Source organism: Dermacentor variabilis, chromosome 6 (assembly GCF_050947875.1).
Source record: "Dermacentor variabilis isolate Ectoservices chromosome 6, ASM5094787v1, whole genome shotgun sequence".
NCBI lineage: Eukaryota > Metazoa > Arthropoda > Arachnida > Ixodida > Ixodidae > Dermacentor > Dermacentor variabilis.
The window spans coordinates 153824291-153844045 of NC_134573.1; the positions used below are offsets into that span (position 1 = coordinate 153824291).

Genomic DNA, 19755 nt, shown 5'->3' on the forward strand with positions numbered 1-19755 from the left:
TCTCCTACCAAGTTGCGATTTCCTGCCCACTGAGACGAGCTCGTGCACGCTCAAGTCTCCTCGAGTTTTCTGCCAGATTCACCCAAAGTGGATGAAGTCCGCCTATATCTATATAAAAGAAAATACGGGACCAATGGTGGGATCGGACCTCCATAACTTCCAGCGTAGCAGCCTAGAACTATTGAGCCAAGATCGCGCGCATCTTTCTCGGACGCGTCACGTACCACGCAGTTTCCCGCATTTTTTCTCTCGTGACAGCTAGCGCTTTTAACAAGAAAAGGTTTATTTGTGGCGATGCTTGTCCGCATTGCCACTCTTTTGGACACTGTGTTAGACGGCACTATGTTATGGGTTCGGCCCATGTTTTTGTCAGGCGGATAAATGGCGCATTAAAACATGACAGAGTGTAGTAGGAGAAACGCTTCTCCTAAGACAGAACCACCTATTACGATTGAGAAATTTTCCGTCGTCACTAAAGGTTTGGCTGTGCCGCAGTGACAAACCTAAAGTTTTACTTCTGAAACGGACTTCGCTGCGATATATTCACCTTTGTTGTGGAAACGGGACATGGCATCCCAAGACACTGATTTCTGTCGCAACGACAGATAAAGTTCTCGCCTGATGACAGCAACTAGTCCCCCCAAAATTACAGTGGATATTTCTGCCATTGCGGCAAAGAACTGCTTGCTGCGTTTTACTACTAGGATTAAAAATAACGTTTAAAGCCTGTGAACTGTGCACTATCTTCACCACTGGTGAAGAACGAATTATTTCAGATTCATTGTTCTCACTTGAGAAATTATGTGTTCATTTACGTTCCTGAAAATGTCAATGTTTGCCAATGTATTTCACTTACTAAGGGGAACCTAGGTGGAACAACATTAAGAATGCAGTACTGTCTTTGCTTGGCAGCAACCATGCTAACCCAAAAAGGGGTGTCTAAAACATGGCGCCTATGCCGTGTTTTCAGCTCTGCAATATCTTCCGGCGCATACTGTCCTCAAATGCACCGCCTTTGAGATCCGTTTTGCTACTTCTAGTAAGCAGTCACTGGGGTGGATTTGGACAAAACCTAGCGAGCCTTTATTTGTTACAATTTTTTTTATCGTAGCTCACGAGAATGATCGGGATGATGATTATAAAGTCCTGCCTGATTATAAGCCTGTCTTTGACCGATGAGGTTGTAATCAAGGCGGTGGGGGGGGGGGGGACGTGCTGTTCTTGTCAGCTGCAGCAAAAATTCTGCTTACCCCTCGGTGCTTGGCTTAGCGACAAGTTCGACTGACAGTATCAGAAATTCGAACGAAGGCAGAACTCTCAAGCAACTTTCGCTGCGCTTGCTGTACGAAAAGTACAACGATCATACCCACCTGTGCAATGATGGTTCAAACACTACGGAAGGGTTGCCCATGGATCTTTCCTGTGCAAGTCACCACGGTAGAGTTCAAGGCATCTCACCAGGCGACATTGACAGCCTCGGAGCTTGCTGCTCTTCGTAGCGCACTTCGCATAATTCGTGAGCAACCACCTCAAAAATGGAGTGTCTGCAGTGACTCCAGGACAGCTCTACATTGCTTGCTTTGCGCATTACGCCATGGACCCGACGAACAGCTTGTAGAAATCCGAGACCTCCTCCATAGTTTCGTCGAGCAAGCACACGACGTCACATTTCAGTGGCTTCCTAGCCACTGTGGCGTAATGGGCAACGGACGTGCCAATGAAGATGCTCTATCTGCTCATGAACACGGCGTGCAGGATCCGATCTCGCTGTCAAGAAATGCAGCAGCGAAACTTCGAGCGCTTGCAAATGATGCCACAGAATCGTTGTGGAACACACCTAGTTTACAGCACACACGTCGGCAATGACGTGCGTGCTGTCTTCTACGTCGTCCGGCACCTGGACTATCCCGGCTCGAGACAATTAACAGTACTTTGCGAACTGTGGCTTAGCGTCGCTTCTACAAAATCCTTTGCTTTCTGCATTAAAATGAAAGATAGTGCTGCGTGTGACCGCTGCTGTAGCGAGAAAAACTATTGAACATGTTCTTTACCGTCGTTCCCGATACAGCGCTGACAGGCACTCACGACCGTGCTGGCCCGTCTTGGCGAACGGCCGCTTTCGGAGTAGACAGTCCTAATACGCCGGCATATCCAGTCGTCATACCGCAATTCGGTCAAGGCACTCTTGAAGTATTTACGTTCGAGTGGCCTACTAGAGAGACTATAGTGCTCACCAACCTTTCCCTCCACCTCTATTTTCTCTCATCTTGCTTTACCTTTCCACTATTTTGCCATTGCTTTTCCCCTTTACCCTTCTCTGGTGCACAGTAGTAAACCAAATGCTCTTCTGTTTAACCTCCCTGTCTTTCTCATCCCATTTCTCTCTCTCTCTCTTTCTCTCTCTGTTTTTGTCAAATGAGAAAAAAAAATTGTTTGATTGATATGCGTAGGTCTGAATTCAGTAACATTTGCAAGGGAAGGCGTTTATTTTATCAGTCTCCGCGTTCGGATTTAATTGCGCATTCGTTTCAACGCAATAGCATCAGGGGCTCCAGCGTCTGACAGAAAATCCGGAGACGGCTTCCGGAGCCGGCGTCCTCGTGAGAGATACCGATGCAAGAAGTAGATACTGACGCACGAAGACTTCTATAGGCTAGTCGCATACAAAAGATCCAGCGCAGGTTAGATAAGCTGGAGTCACAGCACTGGACTGTTTTCTGTGAATCGATAGACCCGCGTGAGCCCTTATCGCTCTTATGGAGGACGGTATGAGGGCTCAGGACACTGCCCGTACAGCGGTCCCCATTCAAGGCTCTGGCCCTCTTCCAATAGTGACCAGATATTGGCGTCATAAAAGACTTCTGTGCCAGATTATCCGGGCAACTCACAGCTCCTTACAATTTATGACATTCCATCAGCTTCCTGGTAATACGTGACCCCTGCATGAATCTACTATTTTCCATCTATGAAGACAAGGCGGCGCTAACTTTGTGCAGACGCACGTCATCAGCAGGACTTGGCAGAATTTTTTACAGAGCTCTGTGTGATCTGGGTGAGCTGACGAGGAGTGTTCTGCTTGAAATGTATAATGAAGGCTGGCTAATTGGCACACTTACCACAAGCTGGAGTACTATAGTCGCGTAGTTCCGTTACTGAAGCCTAGCAACTCACCGTTGGAGCTTTCATCGTATCGTCCGATTGAATGGGTGAGCTGTGTGGGCACAGTGATGGAGAGAATGGTCCTCGAACGCCTGGAGTGGTGCCTGGAATACCACGTCTACCCAGATGCCATGACAGGCTTCCGACGTGGATGATCATGAATTGATAATGTCACGCTGATTGATCTGCTTGATCACCTTCCCAGCACAGTTAAATTATCAATGGGCGCGGACGACATATGCGTACGGGCGCCGGGAGTGACACGCTTACAAGTGCGCGCAAGGCTCCAAAAAAGCTGCTATTCATACTAGACTTTACTTCCGCAATCAGAGCCTGGAAATTTCATCTGAGAAATGTGCACCTGTGGCGTTCACACGTTAGCCCATGATGCACCACAGTATATTAATCAAGGGGCAGGTGATACTGAACGTTCGGTCATATAAATTCTTGGGTAACGCAATTGACAGGGCACAATACTAGACAGAAACATCGAGAGCGCTGCAAACAACGACCTTTCAAAGCAAAGCTTTCTTTGCGCAGCTTTGCGGACTTTCCTGGCCGTGATTTCTAGGTGCTGATGCTGTCTTGCTGAGTAGCTCACACTTAAAAAACAATATTGAATTACACGGCCGATAGTGGGATCGAACCTCGGTCTTCCAGCACAGCAGCCCCATGCCACATCGGCTTATTAGGCCGCATCGCGCGTGTGCTTCTATCGTGACAACGCTAACTAGCTCTTTGAAATGATGGCCGCGTGTGTCCCAATGCGTAGCACTCGAAGGTCTCCCGCAAACTATTACAGAGAGCGCAGAATGGCATGTCCCTTACTTGGATTTCACTCCCTGCCGTCCTATCTTCCCCGGCATTGCGCGGAATTACTGGGAACGAGTCTCCCGGCGGGGAAGCGAGCTCTCGCGTTTGACTTCGACGATCAGTTGATTCCGGTTTATCACAGTACTGCTCGCAACTGATGCGGCGGTGTTGGATGGATGCCCACCCTTCCGGCACAACCTCTCGTGTCGACGGCTCTCACATATGCGTGCACGCGAGTAACCGGTGGAGCGCTTGCAGCATTGCAGCAGAGTTCCTTGAACGGCTTCTGGGAAGCACTTGACGAAGCGTGCGAGATCTCTCTCTCTCTCTCTCGCTCTTGCTCTTTCTTACGCCACGATGCCGTCACGAGAAACCGCGCCGCTGCTTATCTTACCTCCCTGCTCCGTCGCGTTTTGTCCTTCGCGATATTGTTTTCTTCCGGGTTTGCACCGTGCTTTTGTTTGCCCTTGTGAAGCACCCGCCCGCCGCCATCTAGAGCTCCCCGCTCTTTACCTCACGCATACCCCGTTGACCGTTAGGACTTCCGAGAAAGCATTTCAAATCGTACCAAGCCCACAAGTTACGTCTTCGTGTGTTGCTCGTAAGGTGAGTCCCGCCCGATCATCAGATGTCTGACCACAGAGATAAGCCACCCAAGCCTCTGAGGCACTATAACGACGGATGTATGTGTGGAAAACGCGATAATATATAATAATCTGACTAAACTTTTGATTTGATCCATCGTGCTTGTTCTGTTAGGCCACGTTACGGCACGAGTAACGTGACCAGCTGGTGGTTTTTACCAACTGGTGAAGACCTTGTCAAACTACTACATCGCTTTCATAGACAAAGAACTTACACGTACGAGCACTACGTGCTAGCTCACTTACGCGATGCAAGTAAACTATAGTGCACGCATGAACCAATAACTAAGTTAGCAGTATTTAGCCTGTAGCCTTCCGGTTTTAGAAGACTTCATGTGCAGGTCGTGTTCCTTAATTTTAAACCAACTGCGTCATATTTCAAAACAAATATGAGTGGGCTGAAATTAAGTACAATGATTAGAATAATCAACTTGTTTCGTTATTTCACTAAAATATAACTAGGTATCCACGTTGAGCATATTTATTTGTCAAAGTTGTCAAGAACAGCGGCGTGCCCTACGGTTTAAAATATCGTCAAGGGTTCCCTCTTTAGTAAAGCCTTCTAAGCACATGGCTAGGATACCAGGTTTTTGGGAAAGGCTGTAAGCGAGTGTAATTTTTTTCAGGCAGCGATAAATAACTGGGGAGATCATTCTTACAGACCCATTTATATTTTACTCATGTTGTTACCACGTTCTTTGGAATTACACCGCAAGAAAGTCAGGCGTTAAGGGTGTGTTTCACAACGACTGCAACGGGCTTTAACTTACTGTTAAGTACTGCTGATTTACTTAATGATTAATTCACAAATAATTTACACATTGGATCCAGCTGTTTTTAGGTGATAAATATGTGGCAACAACTTCAGAAATGCATGTGGAATGTAGGTGTATTGGTGATGTCGACATAGTAGTGATGTTTGAACTACTGTGATGCTAAAGGCTCGTGCGACTCAAGTCTTCAGTGATTGATCAAAATCCTCCGTAAGGGCTGTTCCACCGATCTGCTTTCCATAGGTTAATTTTATTTGCTTTAGCGCTTGTCTTCCTATTAAGTGAAAAATCCCCCCCCCCCCCCATTTATTGGTCATACTTAAGCAGTGCGTTCAAAATATGATATCAGTTGATTTACCTCTATTTATTTCATTCGATTGTGAATTGATTAATTCTTACTTGCTTGAGTAAGGACACTGCGTGAGTGACATAAGCAAATGACGGATTGTTTCTTTTTCCTCGATGTCACGTAGCCTCTTGAATTTGTTTAAAACTTTATATTGTGATAAGAGTGCGAACAACGCTGCCTATAGCAAATACTTGTTTGAGCATACAGCTTTGAAAATCCTGCTCCGGTCAGTCTCGACGAATAGCTTTCGGTGCATCAGTCCTTCGCTGATTCCGTTGATAACGGAAAGCGTGTGCGCTTTGGTTCTGACGTCACCTACATACAGGAAAGTGAAAACTCCTATTTAATGTAAGGGCACTATTTAATGTAAGGGCACACACGCGCCTCAATTTCATTACTGGATTGCTGCAGTTGCTCCACATCACTTCACTGGCGAGCTCTACTTAGTACCCTTTGGCAAAGCGCTTTGCATTTGAAGCCATGTACGCCCTTGGACGTTTACAGTGAAGCTGTATATGGCTAGGATCCCGGGGTTCTTTCGCGTCCGCCGACAGCAAACTATCATTATCAATGGCTCATAAATCCCTTAAAGATTATGAGCGCGCACTCCCCCCCCCCCCCTCCCCACCCCCAAGCAAGCAAAAAATGCAATGGTTCATAGCTTCGTAAGGCAGAGGCTATAAGCACTCAGCAAAGTGAAGCGAACAGTGCTTATATTCTTTGGAATCACGCATGCAACATACAGAACAGTGTGTCGAAAGCTATCATCATTAATGGCTCATACCATAGTAAGCGATGGCTCACCCATAAGCAAGCAAAAAAATGCAATGGTTCATAGCCCCGTAAGGCAAGAGGCTGCAAGCTCTCGGCAATGCGCAGCGAACAGTGCATACATTCTTCGGAATTACGGATACAGCATACAGAACAGCATGCGTTTCCATAAAGAACAAGCTGAAAACAAGCATCCAAACCACATAATTGATGATAAGGCACTCGTGATAGCAATGCAAAGCACGTAGCGCTCCCCGCATACCTTTCCAGGTGAAGATGACTGTTGCGCAAGCGGCCGTGGTGACGCCAGCTTGTGGTGTGTGTGGTGTGGCGCTCCTAGCACGTCAGGGGGGCGGGGGGGTTATATAACGTAACCAGCCTGGCAACTAATTTCAATGTTGTGGCAGCAACGCTATGGGCGGCCGCGTGCTGTCGAAATTGTCATTACTGCCATTCCTACCATTACTCCAACATAGCAAATACTACCATGACTCTAAAGCCATAAAGCATTCCATACCCTCCTCAGCAGTTGTAGTGGTGGTTTTCAACAGCTTGGCTGGACATCCGCTTTCGCAGGGCCGGAATGGCGAGGTTTTTCCCACACTGCTGGGTCACGAATGTCACGAAGAGTACTATCCACGGAGGAGAATGCGAAACGCGATCGCAGGCGTGTATATGCCCAGCGCAAAAGCTGCTCCAGGAACGATACCTAAAGAAAAGAAAAAAAGAAAGAAAAAAAAAATAGGCCTAGACAGATGCGGCTTTCGTATGCTCCATAATGTAAACAGCGTATGCAGACGACACAAAAAGACTTATAATTATGCAGTTTCCCCAACTCGCCCAACTTTCCATCTTATTTCATGTGCTCGTTTTTCTACATTACGATTGTAGTACAGATCATTTGACTGGTTATAAATTCTCACGGAACGAAAAGTTCCAAATTTTGATGAAAATGGCATGTTTTGCCAATCTGATGTTTGCGCCACTCACTGCCACCATGTAAGTTGAGCTAACAGCATCCCAAGCTGCCTCTTTGCAGCGCTTACCTTGGCCTTCTCCATTATTTGCAATTGTTTGCAATGAAAACAAACAAATTAATTAATAAAGAAGGCGTCGCCAAGGTTGAGCAGTGAATGAGGAGGTTGTCTCTCAGCGAAGGAGTGGAATATTAGTGACGTCAGGGTCATGTGAGGCGATGTAGTCAGCTCCGAAGAAACAGCGGGCGGAGCGGATTGGTGGGAGATGAATGTGGTGTATTGAAAGATACGGATTGACTGGATTACATCGACAGGACTAGGACAGACACTGGTATTTTAATCCACCATTGTTTCCCTTACATGGTTGCCAAATGCGTGTAGACTCGGCTTGATTAAGAGAATATGGAACTACATTTGCCCTACATCGTTTCTAACTGGCTGCAGAGAGTTGGCCAGGTGCAGCGAATATAGGGCGATGTAGTTACTTCCCGAGAAACAAATAAACGCAAGAGCTTACGTGCCAAAGCCTGGGAAACGTCTCGTTTGTCTGCGGTCTCGTAAAGAGTTTCTCTTGGCAAATTGGGACTTGTCCTGCACACACAGTGAATTGGGCTGCTTGTAGGCATGGTTGTAGTGTACCTTGAGGTGCGACTGTCCAGTGAAGCTGATGGTGATGTCATGACATCCAGTTTACACTGTTATGAAAAAGTTCCTTAGAGATTTGACGTGTCTTGAAAAAAAAATGGAGTTGCGCATTACCTCTTTCTTCGGGATCCGTGGATGCCGATGTTAGCCTAAATTATGGGGTCGTAGAATGTAGCGAACTTCTTGCGTGCGCCGCGGTTGTGATAGAAGCCACGGAACGATGGGAAAATAACGTTGTCGAGCATGTCTCCTATAGTGCCTACTTAACTGGTTCTCGTTGTCAGTTTTGTTTCGGAGTTCAGATGACCGCATGTTTCTCGAGCCAGCCTTCTCAGGCCTAAGTAGGGCGGGAGGAGATTCTCCTTCGCCATTGTCGTGTCTTAAAGGTACTGGTTGAGACTGAACTACATCGATTAGAACAGACATTAGAACATTAGAACAGACACTGTTACTTTAATCCACCATTGATCTCCTTGCATGGTTGCCAAGTACGTGTACGGACCCGGTTACATAGCGAATATGGAACTACGTTCACCTTTACATTGTTCCCAACTGGCTGTGGAGACTTGGCCAGATACAACGACTACAGAGCACAAAAAGGAGGGGCAGTGGCCAAGGAACGAATGCGCCAGCGATACGGTGCGTCCATGGTGCTCGAGGAAGCTCAGTGTAATATCATTCATAATATTAACGCTCGTTGAGTTATAGAAAGCAAATTGTTCCTACAGGTTCTTCTAAATAATGTAAACATGTCCATATTCTGTAAATAATATTTTCTGTTGTGTTGTTTGAGGGGAGGCATAATCGAGCGGTGTTGCACCATATTCACGTGAACACGGTGGATACCATCGCACCATACAATACACAGAACATACCTGGTCAAGGCAAAGTAAATAAAAAGAAGTGGAAAAATACTGATTCAAAATAAATAAATAAATGAATAAATAGAAAGATAGGCGACAGATGAAGTTGATGGACGGAAAGACAGAAAGACAGAGAGAAAAAAAGGAAGAAAGGATAAGTTTCACATGAAGATATAAAGCACAGGAGCAGTTTCACGAATTGGTTAGCGGACGATCATCGAGCGAAGAAGAGACGGCAGCGCTAACACGGTGCAGTCGTCCAGGTGTAGCATGACGAACTGCGAGTTCCCAACCTTAGCATGATCTGGGGTCAGAACATCTTTGCTGACACTGGCACTTAAAAGAGAGAGAAAAAAACAATCTAAATTGAAATTCCAATTCTTTTTCTGCATTAGGACCACCTTCCTGACCAAGGCATCGCACTGAGGACGCTTCTAACGGTCACGTAACGAGCTAAAAGCAGAAGGCATCTTAAGCGATAAGTGGCAACAAACCGAGCCTGGATTACGCGGGGCAGGGGGGTAAGCCCACCCGCGAGCGTGAGGAAGCAATTGGTATCGCGTCATGCGCGTAATCTCCTTCCGGCAAAGCTGTTTATCTCTTGTCCGTTGCGCCGTGGCTCGTTATTGGCAACAATGCAGCCACGAGAACGTGCACACCAGACAGGAGGGAGGAAAGGAAAGAAAGAAGTCATAAAGAGAAAAATGAAAAGAAACGGCAGAAAATAAAAATGAAAGACGAGGAGAGCGGTTGGAAGAAAAGAGAAGGTCGGCCGTGTGGGGTGGGTCCGTCTCTTTCCCCGCTCCGTCAGGGGGCGTCACAAAGCAAACGCACGAAAAAAGCAGGAAGTGCGTTTCTCTATCTCACCTCACCTCGGCTCGTAACTGCTCGAACTCCTCCATCCCTCACTCTCTGTTACCCCTTTCTCAGAAAGGGGTAACGACTACAACGATGAAAAAGGTTCCCCCGCCTTCCCCCCAACGGGGCACAACGTTCGGTCGTCTTTCTACACTCGTGGTCCGGCGGGGGGACAAGAGAGGAGCTCGTATAATGTGTCGCAGTCTGCCGGTTACAAGAAATGGTAGCCGAAAAAAAGAAAAGAAGTGGTATCAGAACATAAAAGGCGGGTAAACACGAAGGCGTTCAAGTGAGGAAGTGCCGGGGCTAGGCCGGGCCCAGCTGTTTCGCGTCGCGTTGCACTAACCCCCAGCTCGACCCGGAGTGAACGGCCTCCGCCAAAGGCACCACGATATTCCCCTTCCCTAGCTAGCGTGTCTGGTCGGCTGTCGTTCTTTATTTCATGTCTCCCCGGCGTCATAGTACGGCAGATGTGGCGCGTAGATTAGGCTCCGCGGGGCAACAGAAGAGGTCACTGTGGTGTCGTCGTTCGCGGGATGGTCGCCATGGTTCAACGGCCTTCGGAGAGCGGCACGTCGTCCGCTAAATGCGAATGGCCGCAAAGGACGCCGCGCGGCTGAGGAAGCAGCGCGAGCGCCGAAACACTTTAGACAAGAGGCCACTTGCGGGCAAAAAAAAAAAGAAAAGAATAAAGATGGCGAGAGGAGAACAAGAAACGTGAGCTAGCGGTCAGGAAGGCATCCGAAACCGGTGGAGACGAAGCCGACGGCCTTGGTCGTTTTAGTGGAACTGCAAGACGACCCGCACATCTTGTCTGTGCGGCATGGCCCCGGCGGTCGTTTTTTAGAGTTTTGCGAAGTGCGAGTTGAACAATCAGATTTGCGAGGCGCACAGAGGGTTCGCCCTCAATAACGAGCTACTAGGGGCTTGGCCGCAAGAAGAGACCTTTGTTTCTGCTGTTTCTTTCTTTTTTTTTTTTTTTTTACTAGGATGGCCCCACGTTCACCCCTACAGAGGCATTGGGCAAGCTGCCTACACTTTAGCGCATTGTTTGCAGAAAAAATCATAAAGTGCTGCAGTTGACATTGGAGTAGGTCGGTTGGTTAGAATAGTGAACTGCTGATAACCTGTTTTGTAAGAGTCGACAAGAACAGAACTACCGAATTTTCCTCAAAGGTAGGAATAGCTTCTTACGTGCAACCTTCTCTCTCTTTTTGTTCGTGTGTTGCGTACAAGGAAGCAACAATGCATTTCGTTATAGATATGTACAGCTTTAGATCTGTTATATATGTGTTCGCTTCGTTAGATATGTGTTCGTTATAGATTTCTTATTTACTTCAAGCGAACCAAACTTAGGGTAATAAATAGTTCTCAATCCTTGCTATTTCAAAAAGAAAAGGTACTTAAATAGCGAAGTGACTAAAATTGCGCACTCAAGATTGCATTATTCAGTTCAATAGCTAGTCGCTGTGCCTTTAACAAACGCAAGCTATCCGTCGAAATTTCGCGACTGGTGCGATAAAGGAACCTTTGGTAGGTTACCGTTTATTAGATGCATAATAATGAATTCGTTTCGGCCCAGTAATTATTCCTGGAAAAGCCCTAAGGGAGAAACAAGAAATGAAATAGATTTCATACTTTCTGCCGATCCCAGCATACTGCAGGATGTAGAAGTGTTAAGTAGGATAAAGTGCAGTGATCATAGGTTGGTGAGGTGTAGGATTTACCTCAATATGAAGAGAGAAAGAGTAAAACTAGTCAAGAAGAAACAGGAAAACCTAGATGCAATAAGGGCAAAAGCAGACCAATTCAGGCTGCTGCTTTCAAACAAATATGCAGCCTTAGAATAAAATGAAGATGAAGTTGGGCTAATGAATGAAACCGTAACTAGGCTGGCTTCAGAAGCAGCAATTGAAGTGGGAGGTGAGGGACCATGGCAACCAGTAGGTAAGCTCTCCCAAGTCACGAAGGTCCTAATGATGAAACGACAAAGCATGAGGGTCCAACTCATGAGATCAGATAGAATTCGCGGACTTTCAAAACTGATCGACAAGGAGAAAATAAGGGATATTCGAAATTATAACGTCAGAAAGACTGAGGAAGCAGTAAGAAGTGCACGCAGTGGCGTGAAATCAGCGAGAAGAAAACTTGGCATAGGCCAAGCCAAGATATATGCACTGAAAGATGGGCAAGGTAATATCATCATCAATTTCGAAGATGTAGTAAAAGCAGTGGAAGAGTTATATTCTGACCTGTAGAGTACCCAGAGCAGCCACGCTACCTAGATTCGAAGTAGTAATGAGCAGGTTACGGAGACTTAGAAGTTAGAATGGTTTTGCAAGACATGAACCGGTGAAAAGCGGCAGGAGATAGAATAACAGGCAATTTAATAAAAGGTAGAGGAGATGTCATGCTTGGAAAGCTTGTGGCACTTTATACGAAATGTCTCACGAGTTTAAAGGTTCCAGAGAGCTGGAAGAGTGCCAACATTACCCTGATTCACAAGAAGGAAGGCATTGAAGAATTAAAATATTATAGACCCATTAGCTTACTTCCAGTATTGGATAAAATATTCACCAAGATGATTTCAAATATTATAAGGGCGACACTTGACCTCAGTCGACCAAGAGAACAGGCTGGCTTCAGGAAGGAATACTCTACAGTGGACCACATACATGTCATCAATCAGGTAATCGAGAAATCCGCAGAGTACAATCAGCCTCTCTATGTGACTTTCATAGGTTACGAAAATGCATTTGATTCAGTAGACACACCAGCAGTCACATATGCATTACGTAATCAAGGAGTACAGGAGCCTTACGGGAATATCTTGGAAAATATCTACGAAGATTCCACAGCTACCTTGGTTCTACGCAAGAAAAGTAGAGATACCTATAAATAAAAGCGATATCACAAGGAGATACAATCTCTCCAATGCTATTCACTGTGGGCTTGGAAGAAGTATTTATGCTATTAAACTGGAAATGCTTAGGAGTGAGGAGCAACGTCGAATACCTCAGCAACCTTCGATTTGGAGATGACATTGTCTTGTTCAGTAACACTGGGGACAAGTTTCAACAAGTGACTGAGGACCTCAACGGAGAGGTTGTAAGAGTGAGGTTGAAGATTAATGTGCAGAAGACAAAGATAATGATTAATAGCCGGGCAAGGGAACAATAGTTCAGGATCACCAGTCAGCTTCTAGTCTGTGAAACGTTTACCTAGGTAAATTACTCACACGGGACCCTGGTCATGAGAAGAGAATTTACAGAAGAATAAAAATGAGTTGGTGTGCATACCGCCGATATTGCCAGATGCTGACTGGAAGCTTACCCCTGTAATTGAAAAGAAAGGTGTACAATCAATGGATTCTACTGGTGCTAACATATGGGGCAGAAAATTGGAGGTTGACAAAGACGCTCGAGAAAAAGTTAATGACCGCGCAAAGAGTGATGGAACGAAGAATGTTCGGCGTAACGTTAAGAGCCAGGAAGAGAGTGCTGTGGACCAGAGAGCAAACAAGGATAGCCAATATTATAATTGACAATAAGAGAAAGAAATGGAGCTGGGCAGCCCATGTAATGCGTAGGTTATATAACCGGTGGACCATTAGAGTTACAAAATGGGTGCCAAGAGAACTGAAGCGCAGTCGAGGACGACAGAAAACTAGGCGGTGTGATAAAATTAGGGAACTCGCAGGCTCAAGTTGGAATCGGTTGGCGCAAGACAGGAGTAATTGGAGATTAAATTACCTACAGGACACGGATTTGGCTTCCACATGGTGAACTGAGGAGTGACCATTTCTAATTGGGAGGTCTGTGTCTGATTATGTGATTTATTTATTTTAAGTGTCGCTACGGTGGAGCAATTGCCGGCAGCAACTGCAAGGCTAATCCCACCAGTAGCCTACAACAACTCAACTCAACTAATTGGAGATCGCAGGGAGAGGCCTTCGTTCTGCAGTGGACATCAGATAGGCTCATATTGATGATGATGAATTATTCATAACAATTCAGGTACGCACTGAAGTGGACAAGCGCACATGCTTTTTCCGCGCTGACTAGCTGGTCCACTTAGACAGTGTATATATAACAAAGGTTCCTTTGGTCCGTTTACGCTACCGTCAAGGTTACACAACCACTTGACAGGCTACGACTGGTATTTCAGCGGCTACCGGGGCACTGCAACATCATTGTCAATGGAAGTGCCGAGGAAGCTGCCCGTGAGGCACAGGGAGAAAATGAAAGCATCTCGACTCCGTTGTCGAGAACGGTTGCAGCGCAGCACCTCAGTGCTCTAGCCAGGATCATCACATAAAGCAAGTGGAATACAGCGGTGTTCACTAACCGGCATCAATATGTGCCATGAACTCGTATATGAAGTTACAAATGTTATCCGGCTTTATTCAACGTGAATAAACCTTACTATGTCGCCTGCGAGTACAGGCGTTTCATTAATGATCCCACGCGTTCCTATTGGGAGAGGCTTGCCCTTCGGGCAGCTTCAGGGCAAGCCTTTCACTGAAGTTGCTGTAGGGCTTTTCCTTAATTTGGTTACGACCATCAGCCTTGACTACTGTCTTATGTGGTGTAAAGCTTCGGGGAAGTCAAAGAAGAGTAAACAGAACTTAAGTTAGAAATAGATGAAGTTCTCTACCGTAAAAAGTCCAAGAAGGAAACTAATGTTACTAGAAGATCTCGTGACCATGGGCTTCGGCTTCTGCGATGTGCAAAGCTGCAAAAGTGCTGCTGCGCTTTGAGATGCACCAACCTGAATGACTGCTTGTGAGGAAGGGAACGATGAATGCTTCCCAGAGTGTTTCTCCGTGAATATTATGTGAGCTTCTCTCCTTCTCATCTTTGAGTTACCTTTCCCCCTACCTCCGTGCAGGGTAGACAACTGGGGTCAGCCTGGCTTAACCTCATTAGCCTTTCTCTTATCAGCGCTTCTCTCGCTCTCTCTCTTTCTTGTCATTTTGTGCATCAGACATAAAGAAAATTGAAAACTAACCTCATTTAAGTGCTTTCCAGAAAGAAATATTGATAGATTCGTGAAGGTTTGACGTTCCAAGACTACCCTGGCGCTTTAAGGTCCGGAATAAATTTGACCACCTGGGGTTATTTAGCCTGTGCCGTAATATAAACACACGAGTGTGCTTACCCTTCGGACCGATCGAAATGCGGCCGGCGCGGCACGGGATCGAACCTACGACCAAGTGCTCGGGCAACGCTGTAGCCGCAGAGCCAACGCCGAGTGTAAAAATAAATATTCGGATGAGTAATCGACAAACAATTATGAAAACAGCTGAAACATAAAATATGTTTCTTAAATGGAAATAAAAGAATGAGATGTAGTCGCCCTATAATGATGAGAGCTACGCGATTTCATATAACAGAATCAAGAAAAAGACCGCCTTTTATTCTGATCAGATAGCCACTGACTGGAGTACTTAAAGCACAAAACTTACTCACTGACTGTTAAGGTACCGAAAATACTGGCAATGATTGTCACCTATTTCACCGTATTCCGATAGTGTCGCATGAATGAAAGGGTGCTCTTTCAAGACCTCTAAGAATTCGCTGCTCGAGGTTAGAGTGACGGATTATTGCGCACCATGCACTACTTCGTGGCGGTCGCTTCTTCCATAATATGCGCAGTTACGTACGAACGAGCCTAAAGAGATTTTTCTTTTTTTGTTGGTGTTAACCAGCTTCGCGTGCCTCGTGAGCAAGCTGACATTCGGAAAAAACGTTGCAGACGCAGCTTATCTCCATGGTGTTGGAAAACAAGAGATAAGCCACGCTCTGGATATTGACCTAGAAATAGGAGCCCGGAAGCGTGCTTCAGTTGCTTGGGGAGACTTGTACGGAGTGAGGCGAAGCCGGGTGAGAAGAACCGGGGAACAAGCCTTTCAGCTACGGTGGAAACGAAACGTAAGACTGTTTACGATACTATCGAGGCAGCCTAGCTTACAGCAGAGTCACTTGATAAACAAAAAAAAGTTATCAAATGGGTCTCCTTATAGTAAAGGTGTTTTCGTAGAAACGCGTGGACTAAATTGGCTGACTCGAAATTTAAAAAAAGTTATGGGGTTTAACGTGCCAAAACCCCTTTATGATTATGAGGAACGCCGTATGAGAGGGCTCCGGAAATTTTGACCACCTGGGGTTCTTTAACATGCACCCAAATCTAAGTACATGAGTCGTTTTGCATTCGCCTCCATCGAAATGCGGCCACCGCGGCCGGGACTCGATCCCGCGACCTTGTGCTCAACAGCCCAACACCATAGCCACTGAGCAACCACGGCTGGTTGACTCAACTTGTAACCTTCTTACTAATATAACTCGACGCTTTTGATATTTCACGCGGATTGTGTTAGTGGTTATGCCATAGCCACCAGGGATGACATATTTGGTGATTTTCCCGCTCTCTTTTTGACTCCATTCACCATACTGGCAACGTGAAGTGAATTCATTTGCGTTTTCATGGTCGAACAACATCTTGACCTCTCTGTTACCTATCCAAGTCCATCAGTTCAACACCTTTGTTTTCAATGTTACTTCTAGACATCACAAAAGAAGGTACGGTAAATTGGCGAATTGGTAGGGGCGCGTTTCTAGGTTAATGAGGCCTCAGGAAGAGAGAAAGAGTAAAGAAACACGTGATGGAAGGGAGGACACGATTAAAATTAGGACCCAGTTCAAGTGTGTTCACCGTATATTGCTTTTTGCCTCGTGCTCTTCCTGTGTCACGAATACCCTCAAGCCCCCCCCCCCCCCCGTCCGACGATAAAAAAGAGGGGGGAAAAAGAAAAGGAAACAACGCAACAAACACCGTTATTACGTTGAATTAGGAAAACGGAAACGTGATACTGAACAGACAGGCATAATAAATTGTGATACTGTACTAATATAGAAACTGTATATTCGCTAATTGCTCTGCAATATTTTTATTATTAGATGCAAAAAAAGTACAGGAAAAATTAAATTCTTTATTTCGGGACAATACCCAGCGCCGGTACGTCTGGGTGACATCATGAATATAAAATCATTTTCTCGTACTTAAGTGTTTTGGGTCTCAGTGAAAATCCTCGAGACAATTGCTAAAACGGTTTTCCTATAGTATACGGCGTAGTCCACTTTTACCACTAAAGAATGATAAAAAGGAACTAACTAGGCTCGTCAAGGCCCTGTCAAGATCTGTGACGTCACGGCGAGCTAGTGCGGGAACTTCAAGGCGGCGTCGCCACCCGTTTCTTTCTGTTTTTGTTTTTACGCCTTTTCTGGTTTACCGAGCTTCCCTGCTCTATAAAAGTAACCTTTTTTTCATGTTCTAAAAAGGTTCGTTTATTTCTCCTATTTCTCCTATTTCCTCTTTGGCACCTTAGACCATAGGCAGCAGGAACAAGGTCGTTGCATCGATGGCTACTGATATATTAGCTGGCTCGCGCGTGGAACGTACGTGAACCCCATATATACCGCGCTGTGTCGCCAGCTGGGCCCGCGTTAGTGCGAAGAAAACACTCTCTCCGGTGTCGGTGATAACAGGCTCACTTTCGTCGTACGATCACACTGCTGCGGGCAAGCTGCACCTCCATTCAGCTATAGCGTATAGCGCCTTCCGAGCGGGCCGTACAGTCCTCGGCCATAGAGAGCAGGTCGCGAAAAAAAAAAATGAAGAAAGGCCACTTGCCGAGGTCTCCTTCTTGGCCGTGGGGTGGACTCCAGATGCTCTGCAAATATGCCAGCGTGTCTCCTCCTTGGCGGCCAGGGAAGGTTTATCTTTCTGGCTAAATCGTGGAACGTTCTCAGTGTCCAAGTCTCCCAGGGACTATCTGTAGTATACGAATCCCATGCTTGCATTTACATCCTCCGTCTGGGTGAAAAACCTTTGCAAGGAGTTGGACCAGGAGGTGAGGGGGAGTTGTCCGGAGACCCCCGTCTGGATCCGCCAGGGGCGTTGACATGCTTGCACGATGTAATGAGTAAATTGCTTGCACGGTGTAAGAGAAAATTGCTAAGCGCACAGCCACAGGGCTATACGAGGTTCCGTTAAGTTAATTAATGAATTTGGACCAAGAAGTAAAGAAGCTCTGTAGAAAGCAGTAGAAAAAAGTCTAAAAGATAGACGTATACCATACGGCTGCCGACAATGTAGAATGAATTTAATTTACAAAGGTAAGGGGAAGAAAGATAGAGTAGACGGTATAGACCGTTGACCATCACATCGGTAATACGCAGGTTAGAAATGCGGGCAATTAAGTTAAAGCTGCAAGCATGGGCAGAAGATAATGGCATTTTGAGAGAACTTCAGAGCGGCTTCAGTATAGGTAGGCGCTTGGATAACTGATTTATCCTTACCCGGTGTATTGAAATATCAAGAGTAGAAAGGAGACCATTATATGGGGCTTTTTTAGACATTACAGGGATATTGTGGGATATTCTGGTAAGGGAAGGCTTAGGCGAAGGTTGCCTACAGCTCTGAGCGATTTACCTAGAAAACACCGTTTTCGTTGAGTGGGAAGGAATGAGGAGCGAGGACAAGGTTGATATCAACAAGGGACTGAGGCAGGGGTACCGTTTATCCCCACTGCTGTTTATGATGTACATGGTGAGGATGGAAAGGGCGCTAGAAGGATGTTATATCGGGTTTAATATTTCACGAACAGGCGAGTACAGTACTAGAGCAGCAGCTTCCAGGTTTATTTTATGCGACGATACTGTCTTACTAGCTAACAAGCAAAGTGATGTGCAATGTCTGGCAAATATCCGTGGACCGAAAGTCGATAAGTTAGGTCTAAAATTTGGCATTAAAGAATCAGGTGTTATGGTATTCAATGAAAACAGCGAACATACAGTGACAATACAAGGCCAGGAAATACCTCGCGTAAAATAATATAAATATCTTGTTATGTGAATAAACGAAGACAATAGATATATGGAAGCACAGGAAAGAACAATAACAGTAAAGGGGAAGAGAAATGCGGCCGTAATGAAACACATGCGCTATGTGGATACAATATGTACGGGGTGCTCTGGGGTATGTGGAAAGGTGTAATTGTTCCAGGACTTACATTTAGAAATGCGGTTATTTGCTTTAAATTGGGGGTACAATCAGCACTTGATGGCCACCAAAGGTCAGTGGGACGCCTCGCATCGCGCGCTCACGGGAAGACTACGAATGAAGCTGTGCAGGGTGATATGGGCTGGACTAGTTTTGAAGTGAGCGAAGCTCACAGTAAAATTGATTATGAAGAACGACTGAGGAATATGAAAGTAAATGGGCTGGGAGAGTGTTGAGATATTTGCACAGGAATAACATTGATTCACAGTAGAGGAAAAGAACTAGGAAGCTTACCAGCAAGCGTGCGGCTTGTATGGTGAGCAACACAGCAACAAAGAACGTCAAGCGGAGAGTCGGAGAAGCTGAGGTGATCTCATAGGTGGCGGCAATGAAAAAGAAACCTGCCATGAGTAACTAAAGAGGAAAAAAAAAGAAGCGAAATCAGGAAAGAAACAATTTATGATAACTCAAAGGGAAGCCTATTACTTTTTGAAGCGAGATCACGACGCCTTAGAAGACGCACTTATAAAGCGAGGTATAAGAAGGAAGAAGCATGTGCTTGCTGCGGTAAAGCTAGGGAAACGGTGTAGCATGTGTTATTACAATGTGAAGATATCTGGCCAGCGGTCAATTTAGACCTCATTGGACTCCTTGAAGCCCTTGAGTTCAGCGAGAGCAGGGGCAAAGTAAACATGTCCGCAATAGAGATTAGCAAGAGGCGATTTGAAGGTTGGTCGAAGAAAAGTAGGGAGACGACAAAAAATGGAGACGTACAAAAACAAAGTTCACGATAGGGTTAAGAAAATTTGGTTATGGGAAATAATCGTGTTTTTTTAAACA

The 19755-nt window shown here is 45.8% G+C and overlaps 1 protein-coding gene across 4 annotated transcripts in view; it reads left to right on the top strand.

Moving 5' to 3' along the window:
* LOC142585523 (cytochrome P450 302a1, mitochondrial-like) overlaps nt 1-19755 on the top strand; it is a 72551-nt gene that overhangs the window by 20580 nt on the left and 32216 nt on the right. The window contains exon 1 of one of the 4 annotated variants that reach the window (XM_075696330.1): nt 15711-15785. The exons of the other annotated variants lie outside the window; for them this stretch is intronic. The gene's annotated coding sequence lies outside the window, so the exon portion shown is untranslated. Of the gene's footprint in view, nt 1-15710; nt 15786-19755 lie in introns of those variants that run through there. 4 annotated transcript variants of the gene reach the window in all.